The sequence below is a fragment of the Propithecus coquereli genome, unplaced genomic scaffold (genome assembly GCF_000956105.1).
Source record: "Propithecus coquereli isolate 6110/MARCELLA unplaced genomic scaffold, Pcoq_1.0 Scaffold268, whole genome shotgun sequence".
In the NCBI taxonomy this organism is placed as follows: Eukaryota; Metazoa; Chordata; class Mammalia; order Primates; family Indriidae; genus Propithecus; species Propithecus coquereli.
Genome location: NW_012148263.1, coordinates 19,074 through 31,585, shown reverse-complemented (window position 1 = coordinate 31,585; position 12,512 = coordinate 19,074). Strand labels below are relative to the sequence as shown.

Here is a 12,512-nt window from a genome sequence, read left to right as displayed (position 1 = left end):
TCAGCCTACTCAGCATGACAACGACGAGGAGGAAGACCTTTGTGATGTTCCACTTCCACTTAATGAATAGTAAGTATATTTTTTCTTACTTATAATTTTCCTAATAATATTATCTTTTCTGTAGCTTACTTTATTGTAAGAATATAACACATAATACATGTAATATATAAAATATGTGTTAATCAACTGTTTATGTTATGGGCAACGCCACCAAGGTCAACAGTAGGTTGTTAATAGTTATATTTTTAGGGATTCAAAAACTTTATGTGGATTTTAGACTGTGCAGGGGGGTTGGTGGCCCTAGCTCCCGAGTTGTTCAAGGGTCAACTGTAGTTTAAAAATGAATAAAAATAAGCTGGCTGCCCATTAAGATAACGTATTGTCGGTTTTCAGTCTGACTGCTGACAAATTGGTATGAAGTATTCCAGAGTACAAGGTGTGCTAATCACACTCAGATCAGGCAGAGAAGAGCCCAAGTTCCTGCAGCAGCAACCACAGAAGGGTTCTCTCATCCACGGCCAGTCGCAGGAGGCTCCGTGCCAGCTCCATGATGGCAGGTGCTAGCAGGGCAGGCTGCCATGTGGGAACCTCTCTGTAGGATGCCCAGAGCAAGGGAGGGCAAGGTCTGAGGAGCAGGGACTTCTCATTCCAGCTCCAGGAAGTAAAGCCATGCCTCTCAATGTAGTATCTTCAGGTCAAAAAGGTTCCAACTCTGACAGCCACAGGAAACGTGGTGTTCTGGCTTCCTGCCTCTGGGTAGTCCCCACCTGCCCTCAAGAGCAGCTGTGCTATTTTTTGCACAGAGCACAGGGTCTCTGATGGTATCGAGGCTTCTGGGGCTGCTGAGGAGCCAGTCCAGAACAGGACCAGGGCAGCACTCTACCAACCAGGACCAAGAACAGTGCCGGCAAACCCTGAGTATATATTGAGTCTGTGGTCCCTTGTCACACTGCCCACTAACAACCCATGGCCAAGAGTAATAGCTAAAACATCAACAGCCATCATGAGTCCAACACAAACCAATCGAAATGCGTGCCTGTCTTAAACAGCTGGCAAGATCACGCGACACCAGGGCATACCAGCCGAGATCAACACCCTGCCCAAGCATTGTCAACCCCTTGCAGGCCACACCCCAGTCTCTCAGGGCCATAAGAAGTGGGCAAGAGCCTGGAAATACGACCGCACTGACTTTCCTGTCCTTCAGGGTGAACTTCATGTGCTCTGTTCCATGAGGACAGAGACTGTATGTGTTTTATCCATTATTCTATATCCATCATCTCAGTGCAATTGGTTGGCACCCAAAATGTATTTTTAAGGAATAAATTAATAGGAATAGCTGCTAACTCTTTTAAGCACTGCTCTAAATCCCTGTCACATACAATCTCATTTCAGCTCTGCAACAATACCATGAAGTAGGTATTATCATCACCCCAATTTTACAAATAAAGAAACTGAGGCCCCCCAAATTAAGTAACTTGCCCGAGGGTACAAGGCTAGTAATGGTAGATCCAGAATTCAAAGCCAGTCTGGCCTCAGAATCTATACTCTTAGCCACTGCACTGTGCTGAATACACAAGCAAACTCAGGTACTCTAATATTAGGAATTAATAGCAGAGAACCTCTGATATCCACAAACCTTGATAAATCCTTCCAAGAAATTTCTGGTGGTACTTCACACACACTGTTCTTGTTTGTTTGCTTGACTTGCAGAACATTTTAGAGAAAACCAATACATACTTTTACCTCTAAGCAGGAGACTACCTGTAATTTTCAAATAACTCTGTAACCACGTTTGGTTATCAAGCAACTACAGCTGGAATATCCAGGTTTACATAGTATTTCTCTGCTCAAGAGATCTGAATTCTAGAGGAAGTCTTTTAATCACTCTGAGGTCTTCTCTCCCCATTTCTAAGAAAATCCCAGGCTTGCTGGAAGGATTGAATGAGATCATGGACATAGTTGCCTATTTATATGGTAAGATACTGACTGTATAAACACAATATATGATCCTAATAATTAATATAATGCGTAAAACAACTTGGATCAAAATTTCTATACTTAATCTTTGTCAAAATTTTTACACTTGTCTATACTTTCAAGAAAGTTCATATTTATATCTATGTTTTAGTAACTATATTTAAAGCTTAATAGTGTATTTGTGTAAGTCTGTGTCCCACCACTATTAGTTCTGAGCTTCTAAACATTTCTACTATAACTTTAATAATTTTCTCTACTAATCTAACTGCCTCTTTCATTTCAGAAGCATAAAGAATTAACAAGACAGTAAATGTTTCATTCTAGCTTCAGATTCTCCTATATTTGCAGATGACAAAATTAGCAAGAAAGAGCTTCATTTTATTTTATAGTTAAAAAGCTCAAAATGATACTGCTGTATCTTTGAAGGCCTGAAAGTTGGTGTTGGATCCAAGAATGAAGTAGTCCTAGGAAAATGAGCTGTGGTTTTGTTGGTTGGAAAGACACATGTCTCCAACTAACTGAGGGGCAGTACAAATAATCACATTTGAACTATTTGTAAATTTGGTGTAAATGATGGCTCTAACCCCAAACAGAAGAGGAGAGGAGGAAGTGTGGGTGTTAAAACCAGGTGTAATAATATTCATCCTTAGTATGTTTTTTAAAGCTCTAGTTTCTATGCTATTGATTACAACTTTCCTAAGGCAGCTGGTCACACAGAGAGGCACAGAGGGTAGCAAGCAGGTGACAAAAGGATGCCTTGTAAACAGAAACATGAATGTATAAGTTGGGGAAGTAACTCTGCAAATATGAAGAGAATTTTTAAGTTCTTACAGTCTCTACTACTAGATGTTTGAGTTCCCCAAACTCTCCTCCACCCCAGAGTACCCAACAAAGAGGGGGCGCTGCCGCTGTGCAGAAGGATGGGGGTGAGGGGTGGAGGGATGAACCCATGCCTGCACAGATGACCCAGTCAAGGGCACATGTCAAAGCCTGCCTCCTGGCTGTAGGAACTGCTCTGCAAATCTCCTCCAAGTTCTTTTTTCATGTCTTTTTAATCATTAACTTCTCCATGTTCCTGGGATTGTTCCTCTCTTCATGAGACTGATCTTTTTCCAAAAGCCAATGACTTCCTCAATCAAAGTCTAAGAAGAAGGATCAGAGCCACCTCCAGGTTCTGGGGGCAGAAGGTAGGTAGGCTGGAGTTTGGGGCTCAGTTAAGTGACCCGGACCTTCAGCCTTTTGGACCCAGAGCAGACCCTGCCATACGTTCTAGGTTCGCAGGCACCTCCTCATGGCTGCCCTGCACTATCTCTAGGGAGGGGCTCCAAGGGGCCGAGTCTACCTGTGAGGGCGTGCAGCAGGTTCAACAAGGGTCCCTGGGAGGCTGCTTGTACTTCAAGGCCCACCATCCTCCTAGAAAGCCATTCCCTCTTCTTTACCCCCTAATAAGTACAGGTGCACAGACCTTCTGAGCCTCTGCTCCTTTTGTCACTTCCCTGACTCTCCCCTCAGCATCTCAGGTATGATGTGGCTCCCCCAGGCCAAACCACCAATCTTGGCTCAAGCCACCATTTCCAATGATGGCACATTCCTCATTCAGAATCTTAAAACAGCTCGGCACCCTCCCACCGTGCTAAGCCCAGCTCTCAGTTGGCTTTCAAGGCCTTCTAGAACCCAGAATGGTGGACCCAACAAACCTTATTTCAGGTTACTGGGAGCTATTTTTCCTATCTCAGTGACTTTTCTTCTAACTGGGAACCCCTACTCCAGAATGTGGGTGTACTTCCTTACCTACAAGCCAAGAACCTTGCCCCAGGATAGGTGCTGGAGCCAAAATCTCCGCCTGAATTTTCAGGACCTTGAATATTCTCCCATCCTTTCTCCTACCCACCTCCAGACAGTAGTATCCCTCTTTCTCCCTCCCCTCCCTTTCTCACTCACAGATTGTAGGCATTAATTAAACCTTTTCTAGAAAACAGATCTTTACCAGCTGCAGGAATTCTAAGGATGAGCCAGACCTGAAGACAGAGACAGTCTGGGGAAGAAAGATAAGCTCATGGTAGCCAGAGGCAGTGCGGGTTCCCACATCCAAGTGGCATTCTCAATTCTAGCCCTAGCGCATCAAAGATTCCTGAAAAAAGGGTGCATGGAGTGCTCCTACCCCCCTCAGCCTCTGGCTGTGCTCTCTAGGGCTGGCCTTTGACAGAGGCAGAAGAGCTACACCTGCCAGTGGGTCACAGCCATCTCTGACAGACCAAAGCACCTGCCAAAACACCAGCCCCCTCCTCCCAATAGAGCTGCAAACCATAATGCAAGAAATGTGGGAGAAGGGACAATCCCAGCCCTCCACCAGAAGCAGCTTCTGGATGGGCGGCACCCCCTGGAGTGAGGATGGTGCAATGTGAAGTGGCCAGTGGAGCTCTGCAAGTGACACCCTGTCTCCCTTGTAGATGCCAACGAGGGCTGGGACCACCGCTCTGGGCCCTTAACTGATAACAGCTTATCAGTTAAGCTGTGGTGGACTCACCCTGCAGCAGACAGCCTTAGTAGCTCCCCAGGGTGCCCAGCACCCCCCACCTCAATTTTGGGATGAGGACAACAGTTTTTCTTCATGGAAATTCTTGAGTTCCCACTGAGGTTACAGACCAGTCATCAGGGCCTGACCTGTAGATTGAGCTCCCTGTCTAAACACACACAAAAATGAGTGTGTCTCTAGTGAGATTATATGTTTTTTTTTAAATGTGTTAAATTTAAGGGTAACATTTTGAAAATAGTGTAGCAAAATGCAAAAACATAGGTTGTGGATTCAGACTGATTCAAGAGGGGGTTCCATTTCTTTACTCCACAAACATGGGGTACCTACCACATAAGGGTGCCAGGCAGGGGGCTGCGGCCAGAGATGGTCCCACCCATCTCTGCAGATGCTCCTGGACAGTGGGGCATCTGACAGTCAGCAACTCATCACAGAGCAGTCGGGTGAGGGCAGAGGAGAAGCCCATGGAATCTGTGGACACTCAGAAGGACCTTACTGAGCCCCAGTGTGTCCTTGGGCTAATTACTTACCTATTCAATGGTGAAAGAATATTGAGCTAATTACTAGTCAAGCTGATCAACAGAAAAAGAGTTGCAGATGCTGCAATTCCACAAATGCTCAGAATGCTGTGCTCCAAAGGCCAGGTGGTCCACCCTGAAACGGGTGCTCAAAGCAGCCTCCCAAGGCATCAGTGAGGGTGGGCTGGCCAAGAGCCAATCCCCCAAAGAGAAGTTTCCCCTACATGTCCTTTCTCTGAAATAGGCAATTAATTTAATCCAAGATTTAATGAAAGCCAGGGTAAGGGATGGGGCAGATTCACACACTGGCTTTCAGGCTGTGGCTGTGCATCTCCACCTCCCTCCAGGGACCACGAGGCTTTTCAAGCCATCTGCTGTCAACCCTCTTTCCACAGATGTCTGGACTAGGCGCCAATACCTCTGAGGAGGAGAAGTTGCTGCCAAGCCCGTCCACAGTCGCATCACGTTTGAAAAGGTGGGCTCAGCACTGCCTGCTCCACAACCATGGGCTTTCTGCAAATGTCAACAAATGTACCCAAGCGTGGAGCCCTCCCCGACCCTCCCTTGGCCATCCACCCCGAGACACACACACTTCCCATTCACAGCCCGATCTGATTCCACATCTCTCCTGATCTTACTTGTTGAATGCTTACAAAGCGCCGTTGCCTTTCCACGAAGACACTGGCCACCCAGGCGGTGATAGCCTCACTGCCCACGGAGCCCCTTCGCAACCGCTGAACGCACGGCTGACGCGGGAAAATATGGCTCCATGTCCTCCTGCACCGCTAATCCTTTGCTATCCACAGGTACAACTTGAAAGGCGGCTGCAGCCGCAAAGAAAGCAACCGCTAAGCAAATCCATTTTTGTGTGTATGACAAAGCCAGCTTGTTTAAAAGATCGAGACATAGACAAGTTCACCCAAAAAATCAACGCTGTGGGGTCTAAAGCACGCAGTCCCAACCTGAGCATCCAGGAATGCTAACCTGCGCGCGGCGCCGCCGCTCCGCCGGGCCCCGGACTCCGCGAGGCGCCAGGCGGCAGGTAGCTGCCCAGAGGAGCCAGCCCCACCCCCGGGAAAGGCCACGGAGAAGTTACGGCCGCCTTCCTACCTGGAGACTGGCCGCTTCGGGACTGCTCGGGAAAGGGGATTCCGGGAGCTGGAATCTGGGCTGGAATCAGGCGGCAGGGGTGCGGGGGCCGAGCGGGAGAAGGCTGGAGGGGCGGGGACGAGGCGGACGAGGCCCCGCAGCAGAGGCGCGGAGCTAGGGGTGGAGAAGCAGGAGGCACTGGGGTCGCGAGAGTCGCGGGGCGAGGGCTTGGGGAGAGAGCGGGGGATTTGCAGGGAAGGTTAGATCGCGCCGGGGCTTGGAGAGGGGCTGCGGGCGGGGGCTGGGACACAGGGCGCGCGGGGGGAGTGGCTTGGAGGGGGCGTAAGTCTGGGGCTAGGGTTTGGGGCCAGGCCGGGAAGGAGGAGGGGGCTTAGTCGCTGGGTTCGGACCCGATGCTTGCCCCAGCTTCCTCACCCCTGTCCCACTGGCGTGTTGGGGGGACCCTCTCAGTTTCCCAACCCCGGAGCCTGGACGCCCGCTCGCCTCCAGCTTCCGCGCCGCTCAAGCCCAACGGCAACCTCCCCAGCTCCGGCCCGCGCCGCACTCACCGCCCGTGGTCCCTTCGCAGCCCCAGCTCCGCCGCTGCGCGCCGGGCTCGGCGCTCGCCGCCAGCTCCTCCCGGCGCGAGGGGAGGCGAGGGCGGTGCGCGCGGGCCGCCAGCAGCGCGGGGTCCCGCAGCGCCCCCTGCCGACCCCGCCGCGCTCCGGTCCCGGCCCGCCCCGCGCCTGGCGCCCTGGAACTCCGCCCCAGAGGCGGCGTTGGGGTGCTGTCCCGCCGGGGCACTGGCCGCGGGGTTGGTAGTTTGCCGAGAGGACGCTGCCTCTGGGAGGCCAAACTCGCGTGCTAATTTGAGGAGATCACGGCGTGCGAAAGCCACGGGCACACACAGCCCGAGCGCGCGGAGACTGCGGCCACTGACGCGCAGGGCCGCCGAGCGCCTCACAATGCCGGACCTGGGATCCGGGCCAGCGCGGACGTGGGCCAAGGCCCGGGTCCACAGACCTGGCCCGGCTCGGGGCCCTGGTGTGGGTGCTTCAGGGCCCATGTGCCTGCCCGGCGCCGCCGATCCTGATGCCAGGGTGGGCGCGTGTGTTTGGGTTCCGCCGGCTGCCACGTGGACCCAAACTGTCACAATTCTCTGATTCTCGCCACCCTGCCGCCCCACCCCCTTCAGCCTATCCCACGCTTCTCTTCCGGCTCAGACCACATCCGGCCCTGTGTCAACCCCAGTCCTTGCTGCTGCTCAGTCTCCAGCAGCCTGCAGGCACCCGGTGAGGTCGCGGCCCTCGCAGCCTCCCTCTCCACCCCTTCCGCCCGCTCGGAGCAGCTCCTGAAGATCACGGAGCGCCGGACTGATACCTGTAACACCCTGTCGGACATCACCTAGGCGCGCGGTTGTACTTGGTTCGATCCCATATTGTGGGTCGTTTCTTGAAAATGTCGGATTCTGGCTGGTGGGGACTCCTGCAAAATTTCTGTGTGGGAGATGAGCTGACCTACAACGATAGCCAGGCCTGTGCTGGTCTGTCCTAGGTCCACTGTGACCCCTATGTGCCCTAGCACAACTGCTCTTGGGCCAAATAGAACTGGGTATTTGCTACTATTTACCTTTGAGGTGCACTTTCTCGAGAAGAGCTCATCACTTATTTCATTCCTTTGTTGATGGTTCTCAGATCCACACATTTGACCCAGATGTTTTACCCATATTTCCCCCGACTCTCTGGTTTTCTGTTTAGAACTTTCCACCTCAAATTACCACAGCCAGCACCAAATTCTGCCTCTTCCCAGCTCCCAACTCCATTTACCCCTGTGTCTCGCCATTCTGTCAGCCACCAGGGACACACCTTCGTTACCAGCAAACTTAATGGCCAGTCAGTGCCTGCGTCGGGCGGACGTCTGCTAACCTGCCCTTCTCTCCGTGCTCCCCGGATGCGACACTGTCCTCAGTACTCCTACTGCCGGGAACATTGACACAGCCTCTCCTGATCCATGAGCACAAATTCTTTTCACTGTCCCCTAGAGCATCACCCCAAACTCCGACCTGGCCCCTGAGGGCCTCTACAGCCCACCCCACCCCACACCACCCAACCTTTCTCCCCGTCCCTCTGCAGTCTGCTCCTGACTGTCCTCTCACTGATTCCAGGCCCTGCCCCTAAGCTCATGCCGCCTCCCGCTTTCCTACACAGGTTAGTCAGGGGCTTTCCGCTGTAAAAGACAGACGACCCAATTTAGGCTAGTTTAAACAAAAAAAAAAGAAAAGAAAAGAAGGAGAAGGAGAAGGAGAAGAGAAGGAGAAGGGGAAGGGGAAGGGGAAGGGGAAGGGGAAGGGGAAGGGGAAGAAGAAAGAATTGATTGGCGATTGGCTTATGTAAATGAAAAGCCTAGGGCATGCCTGCTTCAGGCGTGGATTTAGTGCCAGGGCCTCAGGGCTCACCATCTCAGCTTTGCTCTCTTCCATGTTAGCTGCACTTTCAGGCCTCTGTGAGACTCCAGCAGATCCAGGCTTGCAGCCTTCTGGCTCTAATTCCAGCAGAAAAACAGCCTCTCTTTGCCAGCCATTCCACCAAGCCTTGGGCCTGGCTTTGTTTGGCAGGATTGTGCCACCTGTCCATGCTGTTCTCGCAGCCACCGTGACTCGAGGGTGGGCCAGCTCCCTTTCTCTCGACCACTTTCTCGCCCTCCGTGGGGAACATGTGGGCACTCCTGGATCCTTTCTGTGTCACAGGCGGACTAAAGGTGACTCAGGGGCACCATCTCTAACTATTTCTCTGCAAAATTTGCCACATCAACGCTTTACTTTGCTGCAGCTCTCCTTTGCTGGCACAGGGCATCCTGTGGGGCACAGTCCCTCTCTGCTGTCAGCTTCCCCCTCAACCTATCTGGGATTTCTGTCTTCGTACCATCCCCCTCCCTAGGTCAAGATCAGGTGTCATATTCTTCCTAGACTCATCCCCTCCAGTTTCTTTCCCTCTCTTTCCCTCTTCCCTGAGGACTTCTATGCCATCTTCCATTCTGGAAGAGGCGTCCCCCCCTTTCTCCCTGTGGACTTTGGGTTTGAGTGGTACCTGCTGAGCCTTAAAGGAGGAAGGGGCTACAGCGAAGGAGAAAGAAAAACTTCCTACAGGGAAAACATATATGGGAAGTATATACCTCCCCATATATACTCAAGACTCTATATACTCAAGAGACCATTACTCCCATTAAATCTCTTTTCACTGTGATGAAGAGGTACGAAGTCACTCTGAAGCAGCTGGTGACCATCTGGCCAGCACCTGGAGAGACTGTGCCAGAGATTGTAGCTGACAGAGGAAAGCAAAGTCGAGACAAAGGCGGGCTTCTGCCATGCCTAAAACGAATATACCACTGGATTTTTCAAGTACACTTTCCAATAAACCCCCTACTTTTCCCCAAGCAAATTACAATTGAATTTTCCTGTCGCTTGCAACCAAGAGCATCCTAACTAGTGCAAGCCCCTTGCACAGTGCCTGGCACATCAGTTCTTGCAAAATAGCAACTATCATCATCATTATTCATCTGACAGAGGAGCAAGCCATGCCCATCAATGACTGTAAACAGAGCAGAAATGAAAAAGTGCAGTGCCGTGTGCTCAGAACTTTCCTCTCCCCTCCTATCCCCAGCCTGTTCCTTTGTCCTTTCAACACTCACATCTTGGCCCCCAACAAAACCCTCAAAATTCATTGAAAGCTGAGCCCATCCATCTTATACAAAGAGTCTGTGGCTCAACCAAGTCATGAATATTCTGCTAGGCAGCTTTGCTGCCATTTTACACAAGTAATCCCAGCCTAGACCATGAGCAGCCAGGAGCAGGTGCCCATCTTCAATTCAGTTTCGATTCATTAAGCAAAAATTGTACAAATATTTGCACAGCCTCCTTTGTCCTGCGCTGTAGACTTAGAGAAACAATGGGCTACTGCCCCTGCACATAAACGGACTTTGCCATGGGGAACGACAAAGAGTGTAGGACAGAGACTGAGGTAACAGATGACAATACCAGGGAATCCTCTAGGCGGGGGGTGGAGTGTTTTATTTGTACCATGTTCTAAGTTCCAAAGGCCTGTGCTGCCTGTAGTCCTGCCCTACAGTGGAATTTATACATCCACACAAAACGTACGTGTGTCCACCACAAATCCAGATTATAAATATTATTTTTAAATTCCATTTTGTTTCTCTGATTATAAAAGGAATACCCATTCCTTGTAGAAACTTGGAAAAATACAAAGTATACAAAAAAAATTTAAAAAAATGATCCATAATAGATTTCTGTTGATTAATATAGTAGAAAACATCAAACCAAGATATAAAGAGAGAAGATTGTCCCATCAACATTTCTGTCTCATTCCTGGCAACCCCAGGGCCTCAGGAGATAAATATCTTGCAAAAAGGTAAAGGTCATTTCTTAGGTCCTTGCAGAAATGCTGCACTCTCTCTAACACATCTATATTTTTTAAATATGCAATCCAGGCCTCCCAGCTCCAGGGTGGTCTGTTCCTATTATTTATGTATGCGTGATTCATTTTACTTACTACCAGCTGCAATCCCTTCTCCCCACCCCCAGCAGGCTTATTATACAAGTCCCTTCCCCCTCCTCAGAGCAATGAGGGAGGGAAAACTCATTTTCCCATATATCTGGGTGAAATTTAATTAGAAAGGCAAATCTGGAAGAACAGAACACAAAATAACCACATTAAATAAAAATAAGAGATGGTTCTGAACCTGACCTTGAGCCAAAAAATCACAAAGAACTATAGTAACTTGCTGAATCATAGATCTAGGATTGATTTTTGTCCTCTAAACTCTGAGCCCAAATGAAAAATATTTCTACAGTAAAAACAAACAAACAAAAACCAAGCACTAGACGAACTTATACAAATCACATTTAGAAATCTTAAAAGAAAAACAAGGTCCCTGGCTGTCTATTTCATCTAAAACAGTGCCTGACATATAGTAGGTACTTCATAAAAATTGGATGATTGGATGGATGGACCAAGAGTCCGCCCTTCTTGTTTTATGATGAGAAGCTAATGAGAGAGGAGATGAGAAGAGATTGGGAACTGACAGTGCTTTCTGCAGTCTCACCGCTGCTCGGGAGACAAACTGGAGGTCAGGGTCCATGAGAGAAATGGGGTCCAGGCAACAGCCCAGACTTCCCACTAGGACTCAAAGCAGAAAAGAACAGCCTTAAAGTGCCGGACGTCATTGCCAATGTAGAATGTTATGCCCATGGAGAGCAAGGATGGAGGGTAATCAACTTGTCCAAAATCAATCACAAAGTGAGATCCTGGGACAGCCAGGACTAGAATCTCCTGAACATTTCAGAGCCCTTTTCACTGAAGCACCATGTTTTCTTTACCACACACACACACACACACACACACACTCACTGGATGAAAAGAAAATAAAACATCTCATTATTCTCCAAAGAGGAGCAGAATAAATTTATCTTGGTCAGTTTGAATTTTTTAGAAATTGCATTCCAAAGCCACTTGGGTCACCATTTCTCTCAGTGTGTCCAGGTCACTTATATTCATGAACGCTGGCCTAGTTGACATGGGTTCTGAGTCCTCCAGCTCGGGCCTCCCTGTTGAGCAACAGACCAGAACATCCCATTGCTCACTCAGTGATTCCTCTTGAATCTCTCAAAGCACCACAACTCATGTCCAAAACTGAACTGGTGTTCCCTATCTTAGGGAATAGCACCTCTACCACCTTTCCTGGTCTGCAAACTGGAAATATGGGAGACATCCAAGACACCCTTCTCTCCCTCATCCCCCACATCTCGTCCTTTCCCAAGTCCTGTTAATCATTCCCTCTTTAAATACTTCCTTAATTGGCCCACTTGGGTTCTTTCCATCACCACTATAGTCCAAACCACTGATCTGTTTCCTGTCACTATAGAGTAGCTTTCATTTCCTTGAATTACACACAAATGAAATTATATAGTAGATATGTTTTTTTGCTGGATTTTTTCACTTAGCGTAATTATTTTGAGATTCATCCATGTTAATGCCTGTATCAATAATTTGTTCATTTTCATTGCTGAATATTGTTCCATTGTAAATATGTCCCACGATTTGTTTTTTTGATTCACTATTGATGGGCATTTGTGTTATTTTCAAACTAGGCTATCACAAATAAAGCTGATGTGAACATGTGTGTGCAAATATTGGTATTTGTACCTGTGGACACATACTTTCATTGTTTTTTTGTAACTAGGACTGGCATGCCTAGGTCATATGGTAGGCATATGTTTAACTTTTTAAGAAATTGCCAAATTCGACCGGGCTCGGTGGTTCACCCCTGTAATCCTAGTGCTCTGGGAGGCCGAGGCAGGAGGATTGCTCAAGGTCAGGAGG

General features: G+C 49.1%; 1 protein-coding gene across 3 annotated transcripts in view; it reads right to left on the bottom strand.

Annotated features, from left to right (window-relative positions):
- Positions 1-6,758, bottom strand: part of PXYLP1 (2-phosphoxylose phosphatase 1) — a 58,729-nt gene extending 51,971 nt beyond the window's left edge. Inside the window, exons 1-3 of one of the 3 annotated variants that reach the window (XM_012647415.1) lie at positions 6,687-6,758; positions 4,555-4,657; positions 3,919-3,995 (exon numbers count right to left, since the gene is read on the bottom strand). The gene's annotated coding sequence lies outside the window, so the exon portion shown is untranslated. The remainder of the gene's footprint in view (positions 1-3,918; positions 3,996-4,554; positions 4,658-6,686) is intronic. The other 2 variants (XM_012647416.1, XM_012647414.1) reach the window with 2 other exon arrangements.
- Between the last annotated feature and the right edge of the window lie 5,754 nt (positions 6,759-12,512).